General features: G+C 45.2%; 1 long non-coding RNA gene across 4 annotated transcripts; it reads left to right on the plus strand.

Annotated features, from left to right (window-relative positions):
- The first annotated feature begins 725 nt into the window (after positions 1-725).
- LOC140487224 (uncharacterized) lies at positions 726-20,659 on the plus strand. 4 transcript variants are annotated; one of them, XR_011962797.1, is made up of 7 exons: positions 3,420-3,521; positions 6,242-6,324; positions 8,746-8,852; positions 12,588-12,630; positions 12,726-12,806; positions 15,447-15,554; positions 20,591-20,659. It is a non-coding gene; the product is annotated as an uncharacterized lncRNA (long non-coding RNA). The 4 variants fall into 4 exon arrangements; XR_011962798.1 differs by lacking the exon at positions 12,588-12,630; XR_011962796.1 differs by lacking the exons at positions 3,420-3,521; positions 8,746-8,852; positions 12,588-12,630 and adding an exon at positions 726-810.
- Positions 20,660-21,855: the final 1,196 nt, after the last annotated feature.

Consider the following 21,855-nt stretch of genomic DNA (forward strand, 5'->3'; position numbering starts at 1 on the left):
AGGAAGGGAATTCCCTCCATGAATAAAGGAAATCTACTGCAGAGCTCACACAAAGGGAATTCTTCCCTTCAGAGCAGAAAAGTGTGTTGCTGCAAAAGCACAGCAGGTCAAGCAGCATCCAAGGAGCAGGAGAATCGACGTTTTGGGCATAAGCCCTTCTTCAGGAATGAGGCTGGTGGGCCAAGTAGGCTAAGATAAAGGGTAGGGAGGAGGTACTTGGGGGAGGGGCATTGGGAGTGCGATAGGTGGAAGGAGGTCAAGGTGAGTGTGATAGGCTGGAGAGGGGGTGGGCGTGGAGAGGTCAGCAAGAAGATTGTAGGTCAAGAAGGCGGTGCTGAGTCTGAGGGTTGGGACTGAGATAAGGTGTGTGCAGGGGAAATGGTTGAGGCTGATATAAGGTGGGGGGAGGGGAAATGCACGAAACGTTGATTCTCCCGCTCCTTGGATGCTGCCTGACCTGCTGCGCTTTTCCAGCAACACATTTTTCAGCTCTGATCTCCAGCATCTGCAGTCCTCACTTTCTCCAATTGTTCCCCTCAGTAAACTCTCCCATCACATTACCCAACATATCAGCTCAAGCAGGATGCACTGCGCATGCTCTTGCCAACAAAGGGACCCCGGGTGATTGATGTCAGCACGGGACCAATGGAAGGACGGTGGGCGGAGCTGGAGGTCCTGGCTGGGCGGTTGGTCCTCCAACCAATCAAAGTGAATGATGGGCGGAACTGGACTAAACCACGTGATCACCCTTACGCGCGGCGCAGAGTCGATGTAATGAATACTCGGGAAGTTATGGACCGAAAGGATACGGTAAAGAAAGAAATAAACTGTGTTCCTATGAGAGGCGAAGTTTTATAAACAAATTGTGCACGTCGGAAAACACAAATTTGAACGTCCCAGTCCCGTGTTTGCAGTCAACGGGGAATTGCCTCAGCGCAGCTCCAGGGCTGAGTGAGCGCCGCCATCTTTATTCGGGGCAACGATTCACTGGACACGTGCGGAGCCGCCATCTTTGTAGGGGGCAAGGTGCAGCGTTTCTCTGGTAAAAGTCATAGGGCAGGATTTACACAGAGCATATTCAAACCTAGAGAGATGGGTGTTTATTTCTGGATTTGTTTCGTCATTCAATTAAATGATTTGGATGTCAACATAGGAGGTATAGTAAATAAGTTTGCAGGTCATACAAAATTGGAGGTATTGTGGACAGGGAAGAAGGTTACCTCAGAGTGCAATGGGATATTGATCAGATGGGGTTTAATTTAGATAAATGTGAGGTGCTGCATTTTGGAAAAGCAAATCAGAGCAGGACTTATACACTGAATGGCAAGGCCCTGGAGAATCTTGCAGAACAAAGAGACCTTGGACTGCAGGTTCATAGTGTTAAAAACAAAATCAATAAAATTTAGACGAGACCACCAAAACTGGAAACGAGACCCATTTATTCTACGATCTTGCAAGAATCTGACTCCAGTTGTACAGAACAATTGAAGTGAGGAAAAATTCAAATTACTACACCAGTTGTATCTTTGAGTTGTGTGAGGTCATCTCTACCGACTATGACTGGCTCCTATACTACCCAATCTTTTTTTATTGATTTCTATTAATGCCTAGCTATGCTCCACCCTTATTGCCCCCTTCTCTCCAAGTTGGCAACTTTCCCCTCTGTAAGTGCTGACACAAGGCTAAACCGCTATCTTGATGTTCCTTCTCACTTGTCCATTGACCATTATCCATAGGTACATCATGATCTGGTTCAACATTTTGTATCAACTCTCCTGGCACATTCCATCCCTGCATATTTCATTGTCTTGTATAGCTCAAACATTTTGGTTATCTCAGCGTTTTGCTGAAAACACGAGTTTTAAACAAAACTGATTTGAACTTTATTTTAAACATTGAACTTATTTGAAACTTATAATAATTACACACAAAAATTAGTATTTAATTAACCATAATTATAGATTCTCTTCCCTAAATACTTATAGAGTTAATAGTTCTCTTGCTGTACCCCTTTTTCTATATCTGCAAAAACAACACTTTTCCCCATTTCTAACAATAGTTCATTGCCAGTCAAGTTGCAGGTAGATAGGATAGTGAAGGAGGTTTTTAGATTAGATTAGATTACTTACAGTGTGGAAACAGGCCCTTCGGCCCAACAAGTCCACACCGCCCCGCCGAAGCGCAACCCACCCATACACCTACATCTACCCCTTACCTAACACTACGGGCAATTTAGCATGGCCAATTCACCTAACCTGCACATCTTTGGACTATGGGAGGAAGCCGGAGCACCCGGAGGAAACCCACGCAGACACGGGGAGAACGTGCAAACTCCACACAGTCAGTCGCCTGAGGCGGGAATTGAACCCGGATCTCTGGCGCTGTGAGGCAGCAGTGCTAACCACTCTGCCACCGTGCCACCCACTGAGATGTTCAGTATATTTTCCTTTATTGGTTACAGCATCGAATATAGGATGTGGGAGGTCATGTTGCTGTACAGGACATTGGTTAGGCCACTTTGGAATATTGTGTGCAACTCTGGCCTGCCTCCTATCAGAAGGGTGCTGTTAAAGTTGAAAGGTTTCAAAAAAAGATTTACAAGGATGTTGCGAGGTTTGGAGGATGTGCTACAGGGTGAGGCATGAAAGGCTGAGGCTGTTTTTCCGGACTACCATAGGCTGAGCGGTAATGTTATGGAGGTTTATACAATCATGAGGGGCATGGATAGGGTAAATGAACAAGGTGTTTTTCCTCGGGTAGTGGTGTCCAGATGTAGAGGGCATTGCTTTAGGGTGAACGGGGAAAAATTTCAAAGGGGCCTAAAGGCCAACTCTTTAATGCAGTGGGTGGAATGAGCTGCCAGAGGAAGTAGTGAAGGCTGGTACAATTAAAACATGTTAAAGGCCTCTAAATAGATACATGATATGATTAGGAAGCGTTTACAGGGATATGGGCCAAGTGTTGGCAAATGGGAATAGATTAGGTTAGGCTATCTGGTTGGTATGGATGAGTTAAACCGAAGGGTATGTGTCGGTGCGAGACAGCTCTATGACTGTGGGATCATAACAGCTAATATTGCTCTGATTCACCCCTGGGCTCCCTCATGGCCACTTTGTCAAAACTAGCTTCCTCAGTCTTGAACAATAAGTGTATTTTTGGTCTGTTTAGTATTTTACTATTACTTTAACAGAGATTCTTGTAAGTTAATTTTTCACTGCTGCCCAGCCCCTGACCATGTGCTGCTCTATTATCAGATTATTTTTTTCTAGAAAAACTTTGACAGTCAAGAATTCTTTTTTTCAATAAGCACGTGTATTTTCCTTCCGTTTCTGACTATCACATTCTGCACCATTTTCATTCCCTGTAATCCATTTTGCACTCCCTGAAACATCAACTGTGTTCCTCCTTCCACAGATACCAGTGATTAATGCCAAAGCCCTGTTGCCTGTGGAGAGGGTGATGTTTGGCTTTCTTGTACAGCTGCAGTTTGTGTGGTGAAGGTGCTCCCACAATGTGGTTGGGTCAGAGACATTACAGAGTATTCATTACAGCAACAGTGATGATTTGAAGATAATGTCCAAATCAAGAAGATGCTTATAATTTCACAAAAATATTATTGGGAACTTTAGACATGAGGCCAGAGAAGGATGATATTAGGTCAGGTGACCAAAACCATTGCCAAATAAGCAGGTTTTGAGGAAAGTCTGAAAGGAGGAAAACAGATCTGTGAGGTTTGGACTGCGAATTTCAGACCTTGTTGCTTTAGCAACTGTAGAAACAGCCACACAGGTGAAATAATGATTTAACAAATCGTTGGGAGTCTCGAACAGAATGGGTTGTCGAGGTCTCAAAGGGTGTGTGATGCAGCGAGCTAGGAATTAAATCAAGGGTGAGAATTTTAAATTGGAGGATGTGGGCCGGGTGCTGACAGGTGAGACTAGATTGGGATATCTGGTTGGCATGGATGGGTTGGATTGAAGGGTCTGTTTCCATGCTGTACATCGCGGTAGCTCTATGTTGTTGATTATGAATAGGAGCCTTTTTATTGATCAACAATTTTTGGTACAAGGGAGTACTTGGGCAGCAGAGATTTAGGTTTTCTTGCGATTACAGGGAGGTTGAATGTGGGAAGCTGGCCAGGAGTGTGGTTGGATAATGACGTCTGGAGATAATACAAGGCAGATGAGAGTTTATGAGCTGAGATGAGGGTGGAGTCAGCTAGTAATAGTGGTCTTAGACTTGGGACTGAGCTATCACACTCTCCTCACCTCTGGGATTCAGCTGGTTGTCAGGTTGTGAATCAGGGCAGTATCACAATTGGGAGCTGAGTGGCCCTGGTGGAGCCTAAAATGAGTGCCGCTCAGCTGCTGGTTGATAGCCCTGTTGATGACGTCTTCCATCACTTTACTGCTGATCGAGTATGGACTGATAGAAAGAAATTGTCTGGGTTGGATTGCCCTTTGTTTTTTGTGTTGAACATCCCTGTTCTACATTGTTGGTCGATGTCAGTGCTGGAGGGGTACTTGGCTTGGTGGGTGGCAAGTTCTGGAGCACAAGCCATCAGTATTATTGCCAGAATATTGGCAGGGCCCATAGCCTTTGCACTACTTAACCATTTCTTGATGTTATTCAAACTGAATCGAAATGGCTTAAAACTCACATCTGTGATGTTGGAAACCACTGGAGAAGGCTAAGATGGATCATCCACTTGACACGTCTGGCTGCAGATTGCTGCAAATGCTGTCATCTTATCTGGTGCATGGGGTGTGAGGCCCCTCCATCAGTCAGGGTGGGGATATCTGTGATGCTTCCTCCAGTGAGTTGTTTAATTGTCCATCACCGTTCACAACTGGGTGTGGCAGAACTGCAGAGCTCCGATTTGTTCCATTGGATGTAGGATCACTTAGCTCTGTTGCTTGCTGCTGATGCTGTTTGAAATGCAGATAGTCCTGTTTGGTAGATTCAACAGGTTGGCACTTCATTTTTAGGTATGCCTGGTGCTGCTCTTGGCATGCCCTCCTTTACTGTACATTGTGATGGGTGAGAGCGGGATTTACAAACCCATGAGATTATAGATTGTGCTGGAGTACAGTTCTGCTGCTGTTGATGTCCCACAGTGCCTCAGAGATACCCAGTTTGAGATCCTACATCTCTTCAAAGTCTATCCCGTTTAGAACGGTGATAGTGTCACTCAACACAATGGAGGTTTTTCTCAACTTTAAGGCAAGACTTCTGTCTCCAAAAGGAATGTGTGATGGTCGCTCTTACCAATACTGTCATGGACAGATATATCTGCAGCTGGTCAATTCATAACAATGAGATCAAGTATGTTTTCCCCTATTGTTGGTTCCCTCAGCACCCGCTGCAGACTCAGTTGAGCAGCTATATTCTTTAGGACCTGACCAGCTCAGTCAGTAATTCTGTTGCAGAGTTAGTCTCGATTGTGGACATTGAAATCCTGTACCCAGAGTACATTTGACACCATTTTATTGCCTCAGTGCTTCCTCCAAATGTTGTTGAACATGAAGGAGGAGTGATTCATCCTCCAAGGGAGGACGGTACGTGGTAATCAGCAGGAGCCATGAGACTTCCTGGTCACCGGAGTCAATGCTGAGTACTCCCAGGGCAAATCCTCCCTGTCTGTACACCACTGTGCCACCACCTCTGCCTGGTCTGTCCTGCCGGTGGGACAGGACATATCCAGAGATTTCAGGAGAAAGTGAAGACTGCAGATGCTGGAGATCAGAGTCGAGAGTGTGGTGCTGGAAAAGCACAGCAGATCAGGGTGATGAAGGGCTTAGGCTCGAAACGTCGATTCTCCTTCTCCTCGGATGCTGCCTGACCTGTTGTGCTTTTCCATCACCCCACACTCTATCTAGGGATGGTGATGGTGGTGTCTGGTCATTGTCTGTAAGGGGTTACTCTGTGAGTATGACTATGTCAGGCTATCCCTTGATTGGTCTGTGAGACAGCTCTGCACATTTTGGCCCCAAAATCCAGATGTTAGTGAGGAGGACGTTGCACCATCGAGAGGGCTGATTCTGTGGTTGTATTAAATGGTGCCTTGATAGATACCAAGCGGTCTATCCAGTTTCATTCCTTTGTTGAGACTTTGCAGTGATTAATACAGTGAGTAGCTTGTTGGGCGACTGTCGGGTTGGCAGGGCTTTTTTCGCCATTGACAATGGTTCCATGGAGATCAGGAAATTCCTAATTCCAGTTATTTTTTTCTTGAATTCAGACTCCACCATCTGCCAAGATGGGATTCGAACCAGGACTTCAGTCGTTTGTTTTAATATTCTGGATAAAAGTTAAATACATCAGGTTTGTTCACTCACTTCAAATATCACTTACCCAGGTTTTGTTTCTTTGTGAAACACTGTCCATCGTCCTGTCTCCTCCAACATTCTCTCCAATAACAAGAGTTTGGAGCACATGTAGTTTCTCTGTCACTAAGACTGAGATAATCCGATCTGTTGCTTCCCTCCCTCCCACTAACCCACTGAGTCAAAGTGCATCACGTAGTGTTCCTGGTTTTTGTCCTAAACTTACATCTTTGTCCAATCTCATGTCAAGCCTTATCAGAGCTCATCTTGACCCTTTACTCTAATCTCACTAAACTACAGACTTTCCAACTCCCTTTCCTCCTCCTCCTTATCAGTCCCCCTCACCGATTCACAGATATTGTTCCTTGTTCTGTCTTTTCTGGTTATGCCCTTCTCTTCCAAAATCCTGCTCCATCTCCACTCTCCAACTCCTTTCTGAATTTCTTGCATTTGGTGTCCTTGGTCCCTCCTGTATCTCACATACAATACCAGGAAGTGTCATTGTGCAAAAGCACCGTGTTAGGTTTCACATGTACACTGACGATGTCCAGCTCTCCCTCCCCATCATCCCTCTCCATTACTCCAATGTTACTCAGTTATCAAACTGCTTACTTGATTAGCTGCAGTTTCCTCCAATGAAACATTGTACTGGTTAAACCCATTGCCTTACAAATTCCTTTCCCTTATTGCTGAGCTCCTCCCTCTCACTGGGAACTGTCTGAGGTAGAACTACACTCTTCACAATATTCCTCTCATATCTGACCCCAAGCTGACCTTCTGATCAGACATCTACACAATCAAAAACATCAGGAATTCCAATCTCTTGAACGTTGTTTGTCGCCTCACCCCAGCTCCATTGCTACTGAAACCCCTTACCCGCGTCGGTGTCGCCTTAAACTTGATGAATCTGAAACGGAACCCTTGATTCCGTGATGGGAAATATCCTCTCACTATTTATCCTGTCAAACCCCTGAAGAATCTGGTGGTGGAGTTTGATTGTAGGTGGTGGAAATGGCAGAGGATGATGTGTTTTATCTGGGTGGATGGTAAGGATTTGGGGAGGGTTCTATCCTTGCAGTTGGAAGTGTGGATTTCAAAGACAGAGGTGCGGGAAGTGGAGGAAACACATTCGATTGTATTGACTACGTGGGAGGGGAAATTGCAGTCCTTGAAAAACGGGGCAATTTGGTATGTTCAGGCTTTACTGGAACACAGCAGTAAGCGTTAGACAGAGATGTTGGCCAGGGAACAGGCTCGTGTGTTAAAGTGGCAGGCAGCTGGAAGTTCGGGGTTTGTTTTTGCAGCAGAACGTAGATCATCAGTCGCCATTTCCGCCACCTCCACTGAGATGCTGCCAGACACAGGTTCCTGTCCCCTCCATTAACAGCTATGCACCCCCCCAGCCAGAACGTAATCCACTCCTTTGTCTTTCCAAATGTTCAAGTCTCTCTTTGGGTTTGGTCCCTGCCTATTATTTACTCTTTAACCCCTATCTCCTGCAATACAAAGATCTGCAGGTTAGTTGAATTGGCCAAGCTACATTTCCCATAATATTCAGGGATGTGTGGGTTAGTTGCATTAGTCAGGAGAAATGTAGAGTAATAGGGTAGGGGAATGGGTCTGGGTGGGATACTCTTCGGAGGGACGCTGTGGACCTTTTGGGCCGAATGGCCTGTTTCCACACTGTCAGGATTCCAGTTTTCCCAGCTCCCATCGGTTCTGAGGAAGGGCCACTGGACAGATTTCTGTTCCCAGATGCTGCCAGACCTGCTGAGCTTTCCCAGCACCTTCTGCTTGTTTTTCCTGATTGACACCATCAATACACCTTCCGGGTTTAATTCAGATAGGGGGAGGATCCCACCACTGACCTCACAATGGGGTCCAGCTGATTGATGGCAGCTTCAGACCAATAGGAAAAGGTCGAGGGACTGGTGGACCAAGTGGAACCAGCTGGTCATCCAAACAATGGGAGTGATTGAGGGGCGTGGCCAATGGGATGACACGTCACTAGTAATTCTGCTGATGCAGTGCCACGTGACACGGCCGTTGGTGAATGTGGGAGTCGCAAACAGGGAAGGGGAGAGTGGCCTCGGAGACGGAGATAATGAGTCACTTTAGACTGGGAAGTTTTAATTACTCTGTGCGGTTCGTTAGTCTGAATTAGAAACTCTGGGTCCCGTGTTTGCAGCAGATGGGAAAACGGCTGCGGCCCTCAGGCGGTGATAGGACCTGGGATATGGTCGCCATCTTTATTCGGGGCAAGGTACAGGTGAGGCGCATGTGCATGTCCCCTTCCTAGGATGGGGGCTGCGATTTGAAGAGAGGCATTTACACATCAAGCACATACCAAGAGAAAAGTATGTCTTTACTATTGTTCCTGCACTGACTGTGAGTTTTGTTTTGTGAATTCATTTCATAGGATATTAAATCAGAATAATTGAGGCTGGGATGTCAAAGCAAATTTTTGCAGTCAATGGAGTCATCAGGATCTGAACATCATTGGCATTTAACTGTGGAAGGAGAAGGGTTTGTTCTGTTTGCGGGAAAATATTTTTGTTAAGCAGAAAGATGTACAAATTCGTGGTTGGATCACCCTTTGGGTATGCGCTGCCTCCTGGGCCCTGCAGCTGAGGAAGGAGATATTGGCCTGAGAGGGAGCACGTATTTATCCAAGCTACACCTCGTCTCTTTTTAAGAACTGTCAGATTTCGATCCAATCACCCACTTCATGATGTTAACCTATAAAATCTTTATTTTCAATCACCTGCAAACTTCTCATTAAAACTCCTTTTGGACTCAAATTCCAGCACCTTTCCAGGTGGAATGTTCCAGATTCTACCAACTGTCCATTCATCCAGAAACTGCTGAGGTCCATGTTGACTCTGGGGTTACAAAGGGCTGAATTGAAAGATGAGGTGCTGTCCCTGAGCTCCCATTGAGATGCATTGGAACAGGACAGGAGGCTGAGGGTAGTGTAGGTGTGAGCAGACAATGAAAATGACAGGGCTGCACTGTGAGGGCTGCTTGGCTCAATGAGTGGGTTTTGGAGTTGGGTGAAAACAGAGGGAGATGAGACAGGGAGAAGGTGATGCTGAAAATCAGTTTTGGTTCAGGCCATTCAGAAACTCACATGATCCCAATGGGAACAGCCAATTTTTAAGTGATACCTGCGGAGTATTTCTTAACAGTTTTTAAAGTAAAGCATAACAGGCTAAGTAAAGATTGGTGCTTTTGATTTTAATAGAAATGTTTGTGTGAAGGAAGGTTGCTAGTTCATTTAAATTCTCTTAATGGGAGTAACTAAATGAATAAAGAGAGACATTGAGATAGGAGCCCTCAGACCCGTGGTGTGCTACTCTTGCACAATGTGGGAAATAAGGGCCGCTTCCAGTATCCCTGACGGCTATGTATGCAGGAAGTGGACCCAAATGCAGCTACTGGGAAAGTGCTTTTCAGAGCTGGGGCTGTGAGTGGAGTCACTGTGGAGCATCTGCAATACTGAGAATGTTATGGTCAGCACGTTTAGTGAGCTAGTCACACTGCAGGTGAGGGTTACACAGGCAGAAAGGGAATGGGTGACCATCAGATCAATAAAATAGATAGGAAGGGTGTGCAGGAGTGCAGGAGTCCCCAGTGGTTATCCCCTTCTCAAACAGGTACACATATACCACTTGGGATTCTGTTGGGAGGTTACGGGTGGAGTAGCCTCTCAGGAAATCAGCAACAGTCAGGTTCGTGACACCACAGAAAGGTCTGCTGCACAGAGTGGGAGGAAAGAGAGTGGCAGGGCTAGAGTGACAGGGGATTCAATAGTCGATGCACAGACAGGCACTTCTATGGCCACAGACATGAATCCAGGATGGTATGTTACCTCCCTGGTTCTAGGATCCGCAATAGCTTGGATAGGCTATCGGACATTGTGGAGCTGGTGGGTAAACAGCCCATGGTGGTGGAATCTTCTCACTATGAAGACCATGGATCATTTACATACTCCACTGCTTCCCACTCCTATCTGCTTCGAAAAGAGAGAATCACAGAGAAACACGGAATAAAATGGGGTCAGTGTCTCTGATATAAAACTGTTTAACACAGTGCCCCCATCTTATCCATATTGGTCATCAAGCACACATACCCTGTATGATCATCTAATACCTTTTGATATTAGAATAGATGATACATGATTAGTTAATGTTTTGATGAGGAAAATGAGCAGAGAGGTTTAGTAATTTCTGGAGCTCAGGGTGCATGAATCTGAATTAAAAATGGGCTATCCTCAAGGCTGGAATTAGAGAAAGGCACTTAGCACAGAGATTTGTGAGACTCGAGGAGATTACAAATACAAGGAGGATTGTGAGAATGGATGATGTTACAGAGACAGATGTTTTGTGATACCAGAGATAGTGAGGGTTCTGAGGCTGGAGAGGAATTACAGAGATAAGGAAGAGATGTGAAGCTGATGAAGTGACAGTGATAGAGAGAGTTATGAGCATGGAGCAATTTACAGAGACACCGAGAGTTAGAGTCTTAAAGTTATTCAGCATGGAGACACACCCTGTGGTCTAACCAATCCATGTCGACTATAATTCCAAATGAAACTAACTGCACCTGCCTCCAAATATTTCCTATTTATGAACTTTTGCCCATGGTCTTTTAAAGATTGTAATTGTATTCACAGCTACCATTTCCCCTTGCAGTTCATTCCACAAATGTAAAAATATCCTAATATCTGTTAGGATATCTATAAAACATCCTAAAATCTATTTAAAACCTTTCTCATCTCTCTTCAAAATGTATGCACCTGAGTCTTCAATCCCCCTGCGACCCCCCGGGCATTCATCTTATCTACACTCTCCGTGATTTTATAAACCTCTAATAAGTTCACCCCTCAACCTCCTATACTCCAGTGACAGAAATCTCAGCCTATCCAGCCACTCCTTCAACACGACCCCTCCATTCATGGCAACATCCTGGGAAATATCTTCTGAACCTTCTCTAATAACATCCTTCCTGTAACGGGGAACCAGAACTGGACGCAGTATTGCAGAAAAGGCCTCACCAGCATCCTGTACAGCCTCAATATTATGTCCCAACTCCTCTACCTAAAGGTCTGAGCAATGAAGGTATGTGTGCTAAATACCTTCTGAACCACCCTGTCTACATATGACAAGACCTGAAACACTCGGTCTGTTTGTTCTTTGTCACTACTCAAGGCCTTACTTTTAATTAGTGAAATTAATTAATGAGGCTAAAGGTGATGTCTGTTTTATCAAAATGTAATAGCTTACATTTATTCAAATTAAACTCTGTCTGCCCCTCTTCAGCCCATTCACCCAATTGATCAAGATCCTTTTGTAATCATAAATAACCTTTGTTACTGTCCACTTTAACAGTTTTGATGGCACCCACAAACAAACCATACTTTGTATATTCTTACCCAAAACATCTACACGCATGGCAAACAAAAATGGACCCAGCACCAATTCCTGTAGAACACTACTGGTTACAGGCCTCCAGTCTGAAAAGCAACCCTCCACTATTACACTCTGTTTCCTACTGTTAAGCTAGTTTTGTATCCAGTTGGCAAGCTCTTCCTGAATCCCATGTGATCAAACTTTACAAATCAGTCTCCCATGCAGAACCTTGTGAAAGGCTTTACTAAAGTCCAAATAAACAATGTCTAACGCTCTGCCCTCGTCGATCTTCTTGGTTACTACCTTAAAAAGCTCAATCAAGTCTGTGAGACACCCTCTTGTGTAACCATGTTGACTGTCCCTAATCATTCCTTAAATCTCCAAATAGATGTAAACCCTATCCTTCTGAATGAGCTCCTACAGGTCACCCACCACTGAAGTCAGACTCCGAGGTCTACAGTTCCTGGGCTTCTCCTTCTATCCCTTCACAAGCAAAGGTACAACATTATCCACTCTCCAGTCATCAGGTAGCTCACCCGTAGTTATCGATTATCCAAATATTTCTCCATGGTGCCCACAATTTCCTCCCACCCAAACTGTTCCCATCCTATCACTTCAGTCACTTGCCCTGTCTGATCAGCCAAGAAAAGCTCAGGTGTTGCTTGCTTTCTGATAGGAATATTTACATATTGATAAAGAACATTTTCTTGGACTCGTTTAACAAATTCTTTCCCAACCAAACCTTTCACACTATGGTCGTCCCAGTCAATGTTTGCAAAATTGATTCGTCTACTATTACCACCTTATTATTCTGACTTTATATCTGAGATCTCTCTGTATGTTCCTTTAGTTCACTCTGATTATTGCGGCATCTGTAGTGCCATCCGACCAAGGTGATCATTTTTTTAAATTTTGAAAACACAATTTTATTTTTAAAAAGCTCTCCTCCGCGATTTAAAAATAAATCTCTTTTTGTTTATTCACTCAGTTGATGTGGGTGCTTACCTTGAGGGCAGTTGAGAGTTAACTACATTGCTGTGGGTCTGGAGTCACTTGTCGGCCAGACCAGGTGAGGAAGACAGTTTCTTTCCCTAAAGGACATTAATGAATCAGATGGGTGTTTTCTAACAATCGACAATAGTTTCATGGTCATCATTAGCCTTTTCATTCTCGATTGTATTGAATTCCGATGCCACCATCAGCCATGTTGGGATTCTAACCCTAATCCTCGGAACATTACATATATTACTCGTCTAGCAAGAATACCATCTGGCCATTACCTCCCTTTTTAGCAGAGTTTTTAAAAAAAAAGTTCCCTCATTCTACATGTATAATTTGTGATAAAATACTCAAATGTCCATGTGTCGGCCTCTCCAAAAGGTCACTCAACAGAAATCTGTTTGGGTGGAAAATATTTCACTCTTTTTTTTTGTCGGGGGGGGGGGGGTTATTTTTCATTTTTGAGGTAAAAGAAACAGCAATGAATCCAAATAAAAATCTTACATCAAGGACATGTAATTTCTGAAGCTGGAGGGGGATTACAGAGACAGGGAGGGTGGTGAGGCTGGAGGGGGATTACCGAGACAGGGAGGGCAGTGAGGCTGGAGGGGGATTACAGAGACAGGGAGGGTGGTGAGGCTGGAGGGGGATTACAGAGACAGGGAGGGTGGTGAGGCTGGAGGGGGATTACAGAGACAGGGAGGGTGGTGAGGGTGGATGGGGGATTACAGAGACAGGGAGGGTGGTGAGGCTGGAGGGGGATTACCGAGACAGGGAGGGTGGTGAGGCTGGAGGGGGATTACCGAGACAGGGAGGGTGGTGAGGCTGGAGGGGGATTACAGAGACAGGGAGGATTGTGGGGCTAGAGGGTGATTGTTGTCCAAATATCACTGTGGTGTACATGGACTGCAGCATTTCAGGAAGACAGTCTACCACCACTTTCTCCAACACGAAGGTGGTCAATCAATACTGGTCTGGGCAGCAAAGGCAACCCCCAGTGAATAAAACCAAGCAGTGACCTCTCTGAGCTGACTGGCTGTGAAGTTATAAACATCTCTGGAAATGGAGTGGACAGAGAAGAGAAACAGTGACATTTCACAGCTGCCCTCAGAGAGTCCTCACCCTTGGAAGTACTCAGAGCCGGGTATCAGCTCAGTGGGTTTCAGTATCTTCAAACATCAATCTTAGTCTGCTATACTTTATTTAATCTACAATAGTGAGTAAGGTGAGGGTTTCTTTTTAAGGTCTTACAGTCTCTTGATTAAATGTTTAAAATATAAAACATAAGCATTGTTATTCTCGGGCAGTATTTTTAGAGCAGTAAGACTGTGCCTTTTTCTTGGTCTGTAGATTCTTAAGGCCGAGAGGTGGCCTGTTGTAGAGTGGCGTGCTGTTCCTGTCGGATGTGGGCGATTAGGGAGAATCTCCATGATCCTGTGGTTATGTCTGCAGGAAGTGTGATTGTAAATCCAATTGGATCGCATGTATTGGTGGAGGAGTGATTAAAGGCAGTGAGGAATTGACAGGAGGCCTGGGGGTGTGATAAGGGGCAGTCTCAGGATTGCAGGATACTGCAGATACAGTCAGGTAGGTGGGTTACCTCCAGGAAAGCTAGGAGGGGTAGGCAGGTAGTACAGCAGTCTTCTATGGCTATCACCCCTCTCAAACAAGTATACTGTTTTGGAAAATGTAGTTGGTAATAGACTTTCAGGGGAATGTAACACTGACAGTCAAGTTACTGTGACTGAGACTGGCTCTACTGTAATGTGAGGTATATCCAGCTCCACATGATCAATGGTGATAGGGGACTCTCTAGTCAGGGGCACAGTCTGCTGTTTCTACAGCTGACCGTGAGACATCAGAATGGGGTGGTGCCTGGGTCAAGGATGACTCAGAGATTTTTCAGAATCTTCTCAAAGGGGAGGATAACCAGTGGGAGGTCATTGTACATTGGTACCAATGGCATGGGAAGGGGAAAGCCTGGGGTCCTGACGAGCAGGGAGATTTGCTCGTGCCACTCGGGAGGCATTAAACGAGTGAGGGATTCAGGGTAATCCTAAAGAGATAGTGAGAAAAGAGGCGAGTCTGAGACTGGTACTGTTCACAGGTCAGACTGTCAAGGCAGGCAAGAGCAAGTCACAGAATGAGATGGGACGGACCAGTTACACTGCATTTATTTCAGTGCAAGAGACCTGACAAATCAGGCAGATGGGCTCAGGCTATGGTTTTGAACAACATGGCACTGGAATATTATAGCAATTACAGAGGCATCATTCAGAGATGGATAGGACTAACAGCTTAATGTTCCAGGGTATAGATGCTATAGCAAGGTTGGAAGGGGCAACAGAGCAGGGGGAGTGGCATCTTTGTATATTCCTTGGAGTACATCCAGGCAGTTATTTGGGTGGTACTGAGAAATGAGAAAGGGATGATCATCTTATTGGGATTGTATTATAGACCCTCTCCCAATAGTCAGCAGGGAATTGAGACAAAATTTTACCGAGAGATCTCAGTTATCTGTAAGAATAATGTAGTTGCAATGATAAGGGGTTTTAACTTTACCAACATAGCCTCGGAGTGCTGTAGTATTAAGGGCTTGGATGGAAAGGTATTTGTTCAGTATGTACGAGAACATTTCTGATTCAGTTTGTAGGATGTACCTACTAGAGAAGGGACAAAGCCTGACCTGTTTTCTTTATTCATTCACAAGATGAGGCTGTCACTGGCTCGGCCAGCATTTATTGCTGCGTTTACCCAGAGGGCAGTTAAGAGTCAACCACGTTGCTATAGGTCTGGAGTCCCATGCAGACCAAACCAGGTTAGGATGGCACTTTCCTTCCCTAAAGGTCATGAGTGAACCACATTGGTTTTTCCAACAATTGACAGTGGATTCCTTGTCGTCACTAGATGATTTTTTTTCCAGATATTTATTGAATTCACGTTCCACCATCTGCCGTGATGGGATTCAAACCCAGATCCCCAGATCATTATCTGGGTCTCTGGATTAACTGTCTAGCGATAATTTCACTCCATCATCAGGACATGAGGCAGGGTGAGTGACTGAGGTATCAGTGGGGCAGCACATCAGCACCAAAGATCCCACAGTATTGTGGCTCAGTGGTGAGCACTGCTGCCTCAGCACCAGGGACCTGGGTTTGATTCCAGCCTCAGGTGACTGCCTGTGTTCAAGTTCGCACATTCTCCCCAGTATCTGTAAGGGTTTCCTTCGGGTGTTCCAGTTTGCTCCCACAGTCCAAAGATGTGTAGGTTAGTTGGATGAACCACGTTAAATTTCCCATAGTGTCTAGATGCAGTATATGAGGTTTTGGGATGTGCAGGCAAATCTCTGCCTGATGTGAAAAGATCCTTTTGGGGTCTTGGACATAGGTCAGAAGGAGGTGTGGCCGCACGTTTTACATTCCCGTGGCGGCAAGGGAGGGTCAAGGGTGTGGAGCATGGGTTGGTGGGAGGGTGTGGACCGAACATGCGAGGTGCAGAGGGAATGGTCTCTGCAGAACACAGATAGGGGTTGGAGAGGGAAATTTGTGTCTGGTGGTGGGGTCTGACTTTATGTAGCAGAAATAAGAGGTTAATGCGCTGTATCTGGAGATTAGTGGGGTGGAAGGTGAAGACTGCAGGGTTATATTCTTTATTGTGGCTGGAGGGGTGGGGTAAAGGTGAAGGTGAGGGAAGTGGAGGGTATGTGTTGGAGGGCATTGTTGATCAAGTCAGAGGAAAATTACGGTCCGTGAAGTAGGCCTTTCTGGGATGTCCTGGAATAGAATCCAAAGAGATTAAACAAATATATCACAGACAAAAGATTAACTGGACCAGAGAATAGGACCCCTTAAAGGTCAACAAGGCTGTCTATGGAACCACAGCGGGTGCGAACGATATGCAAATATTTCACGTCATTTTTACTGGAGAAGTATATGGAAACTCTAGAGTTTTTTTTTAGAAATAAACAGTGATAACTTGAAAAGTGTCCATGTTACAGAGGAGGTGGTACTGGATGTCTTAAATCGCATCAAGGTGGATAAAGCCCTGGAACCTGATCAGGTGTATCCTGGAACTTTCTGGAAATCTAGGGAAGTGATTGTTGGGCCTCTCCTGGGGTATTTGTATCGTTGATAGCGACAGGTGAGGTGCCATTATTTTTAAAAGGTGGTAAGGAGAGGTCATGGAACAAGAAAACAGTGAGCCTGAAGTCAGTGGCAGGCAAGTTGTTGGAAGGGATTCTGAGGGACAGGATATCCATGTGTTTGGAAAGGTAAGGAATGATCAGGGAGAGTCAATGTGGCTTTGTACATACACAATTGGGTCTCACTAACTTGAGTGAGTGTTTTGAAGTGACAAAGAAAATTGATTACGCCAGGCGGTGAATGTTGTTAATATGGACATTCAACAAGGTTCCACAAAGCAGACTGGTTAGCAGGGTTAGATAACATGGAATGCAGGGAGAGCAAGCCATTACAAAACTGCCTGGAAGGTAGGAGACAGAGGATGATGGAGGGTTGCTTTGCGGACTGGAGGCTTGCAAGGGTGGATATAGGGCCCTTAAATAAATGACTTGGATGTGAATATATGAGGTATGGTCAGTAGGTTTACAGAAGACACCAAAATTGGAGATGTCGTGGATAGTGAATATGGTTAGTTCAGAATACAACAGGATCTTGATCAGATGGGCCAGTGGAGCAAGGAATGGCAGTAGGAGTCCAATTTAGATAAATGCGAGCTGTTGTATTTTGGAAAGGCAAATCAGGGCAGGACTTATACACTTAATGGTAAAGTCCTGGGGAACGTTGCTGAACAAAGGGACCTTGGAGTGCAGGTTCATAGTTCCTTGAAAGTAGAGTCACAGGTAAGCAAGGGAGTGAATGCAGCATTTGGTACGCTCCCCGTTATTGGTCAATGCATTGAATGCAGCTGTTGTGATGTCATATTGTGGCTGGACAGGGAACTGATTAAGGCCCTTCTGGAATTCTGTTTTCAGTTCCAATCTCCCTGTTCTTGGAATAATGTTGAGAAACTTGAAAGGGTTCAGAAAACATTTGCAAGGATTTTGCCAGGGTTGGACGGTTTGAGCTATTGGGAAAGGCTGAATAGGGTGGGACTATTTTCCCTGGAGAGTTGGAGGCTGAGAGGTGATCTTATAAAATCATGAAGGGCATAGATAAGGTGAGCAGTCAGGGACTTTTTCCCAAGTTTGGTGGGTCCAGAACGAGAGGGTACAGGCATAAGGTGAGAGGGAAAAGATTTAAAAGGGATCTAAGGGGCATCTTATTCATGTTGAGGGCATTGCAAGTATGGAATGAACTGCCAGAGGAAGGCTAGTACAATTGCAGCATTTAAAAGGCATTTGATTGGGTACATGAAGAGGAACGATTTAGAGGGATAAGGGTGAACCGCTGGCAAATGGGACTCCATTAACGCTCTCCGTTATTGGTCAATGCATTGAATACAGGAGCTGGGATGTCATATTGTGACTAGACAGGACATTGATTAAGCCACTTCTGGAATTCTGTTTTCAGTTTGAATTTCCCTGTTCTGGGAAGGATGTTGTGAAACTTGAAAAGGTTTGGACAAGATTTACAAAAACGTTGCCAGGATTGGAGGATTTGGGCTACTGGGAGAGGCTGAATAGGCTGGGGCTATTTTCTCTGGAGAGTCAAAGACTGAGAGGTGACTTCATGGAGATTTATAAAGTCACGAGGGGTGTGAATAAGGTGAGCAGCTGGCATCCTTTTTCCTCAGGTTAGGTGGGTCCAAAACTAGAGCACCTGGGTTTAAGTTGAGAGGGCAAAGATTTAAAAGGGATCTAAGTGGCAACGTTTTCAAGCTGAGTGTGGTGTGGGTATGGGAGGGGCTACCAGATGAAGTAGTGGAGGCTGATAAAATCACAACATTTAAAAGGCTTCCAACTGGGTACATGAATAGGAAGGGTTTTGATGGATACAGGCCAATAGCTGGTAAATGGGAATCCATTAGTTTAGGATTCCTCGTTGGCACGGACGAATTGGACGGAAGGTCTGTTTCTTTGATCTTAATAAATTAAGATGCATTCCTCTATTTTGCGGAGAGCTAGCTGAAGCACAGATAATTATCCTTGGAGCTGAGAAGGTGAAGCAGTGATTTCGATCTGGTGCAGATTTGGTTCCAAGATCTTGAATTTGCAGAGAGAGAGAGGAATTGTTCACACTGTCACAATTTTTAGTAACTACTTTCAAGTAATTGGCAAATAATACAAGGTGAAAATGTGAACACTATTTTACTCAGTAAGTTCTGAGCATCTGGAACAGTCTGAACGACACAGATTCAGCAGGTATTCTGAAACAGACTTGGAATTTTACTTTTTAAGGAAAGATTTGGGGGGCTATGGGCACATGGGAGGGGACTTGGGATGGATTTGCAGCATCTCCAGAGGGAGAGAGTACAGCCCCAATGGGCTGAATAGCCCCCAGGCCCTGTGCTTTGTGATACTGCCCCATTCACTGTGAATGATGAAGCTCATCCCAGGGCAGAAAGAGGGATTAGCCCTCCACTCTCATCACAATGGGGCCCGGCTGATTGATGGCAGCTCCAGACCAATGGGAGGAGAGGCTGTGTGGTCCTGCAGCCAATGGGAGTGAATGAGGGGTGTGGCCAGCAAGACAACACCTGTCCATGAGCTGTGCAGGTGCAGTGTCACTGGGTGGGGTTGGGAGACACAGCAGAGATTGGGACAGAGGCTGTGGGACCTGAATTACAAACTCCCGGTAAATTAAAACCAAAAGAACTGAGGAAGATGTAAATCAGAAACAACAACCAGGAGGTTCTGGAAAAGCTCAGCAGGTCTGGTAGCATCTGTGAAGAGAAATCAGAGTTAACGTTTCAGACCCAGTGTCCCTTCCTCAGGACAGATGTTACTGAGAAAAAAAGTCAGTTTATGTGCAGAAGTTAGTGTGGGGGGGAAGATAAAAGGAGTAAAGGATAGGTGGGGATAGAGTGAGAAGAACGGTTGGATAAAGGAGGGGATAACCGTCTGGCTGGGGGAAGGTGATTAGCTGTTAATGGAGACTGTTAGTGGCTAACCATAGGTAGTGTGTAATGGCAGGCTGTGAGAACAAGTCCTGGTGTGTGGGGTAGGGGGGGCTATGACGTGAGGTGGTTAACCTATGGTTAGCCACTAACTGTCTCCAGTATAAGCTGTTCCCCCCCTATATCACTCCACGATTGGAGTTGCCGAGGACACAAACCTTTCGAATATCCTCCCTAACTCCCTCTCTCCACCTTAAAGATGTATCTAAAAATCGTTCTCTTTAATCAACATTTCTATCATTTATGAAGCATTTTAGGAAATTTGTCATTGTGAAAGGCTCCATATAATGCAGGTAGTTGTTGTTGTTGTCTGACATCAGGAGAAACAGGGATGAGCCCTCTCTCTCTCATACCTGAGGAACAGCAGCAAAAGCAGGAAGCACTGAGCATGCTCCAGCCCACAATGAGCCTCGGATTATTGATGTCAGCGCAGCACCAATAAGAGTTGGGGAAAGGGGGCTAGAGGTGCTAGTTGGTCCTTCAACCAATCGGAGTGAATGAGGGGCGGGGCAATACTCAACCACGTGATAAACTTCACTGACAGCACACTGTTGTGCCCAAGGCATTGGAAATGTGTGAAGGTGAAGGGCAGGGGAAAGGAAAGACATATTGACCAGGAAGAGAAGGAAATTTTCATGGTATGGGATGAGAGGCTTTACAGAACTTAGTGCACATTGTAAAACACAAATTTCAAAATCCAAATTCTGCACCATTTTCCCTCCCTATAATGCATTTTGCACTCCCTGAAATATCAACTGTGTAGTTCTCCCTCCACAGATACCAGTGATTAATGCCAAAGCCCCATTGCCTGTGGAGAAGGTGATGTTTGACTTCCTTGCAGAGCTGCAGTTCGTGTGGTGAAGGTGCACCCACAATGTCGTTGAGTAAGAGCTGTTATAGATTATTCACTCAGCGACAGTGAAGAGTTGACAATGTATGTGCAAATCAACAACAGTTTTTTTTTTAATCATGGTTATAATTCCACAGAAATACTATTGAGAACTTCTGACATAAGGCCATATTAGTTCAGGTGATCAAAAGAAATGCCTAATAAGCAGGTTTTCAGGAATACCTTAAAGGAGGAAAGCAAGTCTGAGGCCGTTAGGGTGGGAGTTCCAGACCGTGTTGCCTTGGCAACAGTTGAGACAGCTAGACAGGTGAAGCAATGAATAATCATCGTTGAGAGTCTGAAAGAAAATGAGTTGTCGGGATCTCACAGGTTGTGTGGTTCAGGGAGACAGGGATGTTCACAACCAGGAATTACATCAAGGGTGAGAATTTTAAATTGTTGCTTGTTAATAGGAGCCTTTTGATGGATCAACAAGTTTTGGTACAAGTGAGCACTTGGGCAGTAGGGTTTTAGATACTCTTGAGATTACATGTAAGTTGAATGTGGGAGGCTGGCCAGGAGTGTGTTTGGATAATGAAGTCTGGAGATAACACAGGGATGGACGAGTATTTCAGTAAATGGGCTGAGACTAGGGTGGAGTTGGGTGATGTCACTGATGGAGGAATAGTGCTTTTGGAGTTGGGCTGCTCCTCCTCCTCATCACCCCCCCTCCCCAATTCACAGATATTGTTCCTTGTTCTACCTGTCTGTATTTTCTGGTTATGTCCTTCTCTCCCATTCTGCTACAAACTAATATTTGACCCCACCGTTTATGCAAAAACCTACTCCATCCCGACTCTCCCTTTCCTTTCTGAATTCCTTGTATTTGGTGTCCCTTAAGGATCTCTCCTCGGTCCCTTCTGTTTCCCACCTACATACTGCCAGGAGGTGACATTGTCCAAAAGCACCGTGTTAGGTTTCACATGTACACTGACAATGCCCAGCTCCCCCTCCCCATCATCCCTCTCCATTACTCAGTTATCAAACTGCTCATCACACTCCCACTACACGATTGGCTGCAATTTCCTGCAACAGAACATTGCAGTGGTTAAACCCATTGCCTTCAGTTGCTATTACAAATTACTTTCCCTTACTGCTGAGCCCCTCTCTCTCCCTGGGAACTGTCTGAGGCAGAACCACACTCTTCACAATA

Source organism: Chiloscyllium punctatum, chromosome 16 (assembly GCF_047496795.1).
Source record: "Chiloscyllium punctatum isolate Juve2018m chromosome 16, sChiPun1.3, whole genome shotgun sequence".
In the NCBI taxonomy this organism is placed as follows: domain Eukaryota; kingdom Metazoa; phylum Chordata; class Chondrichthyes; order Orectolobiformes; family Hemiscylliidae; genus Chiloscyllium; species Chiloscyllium punctatum.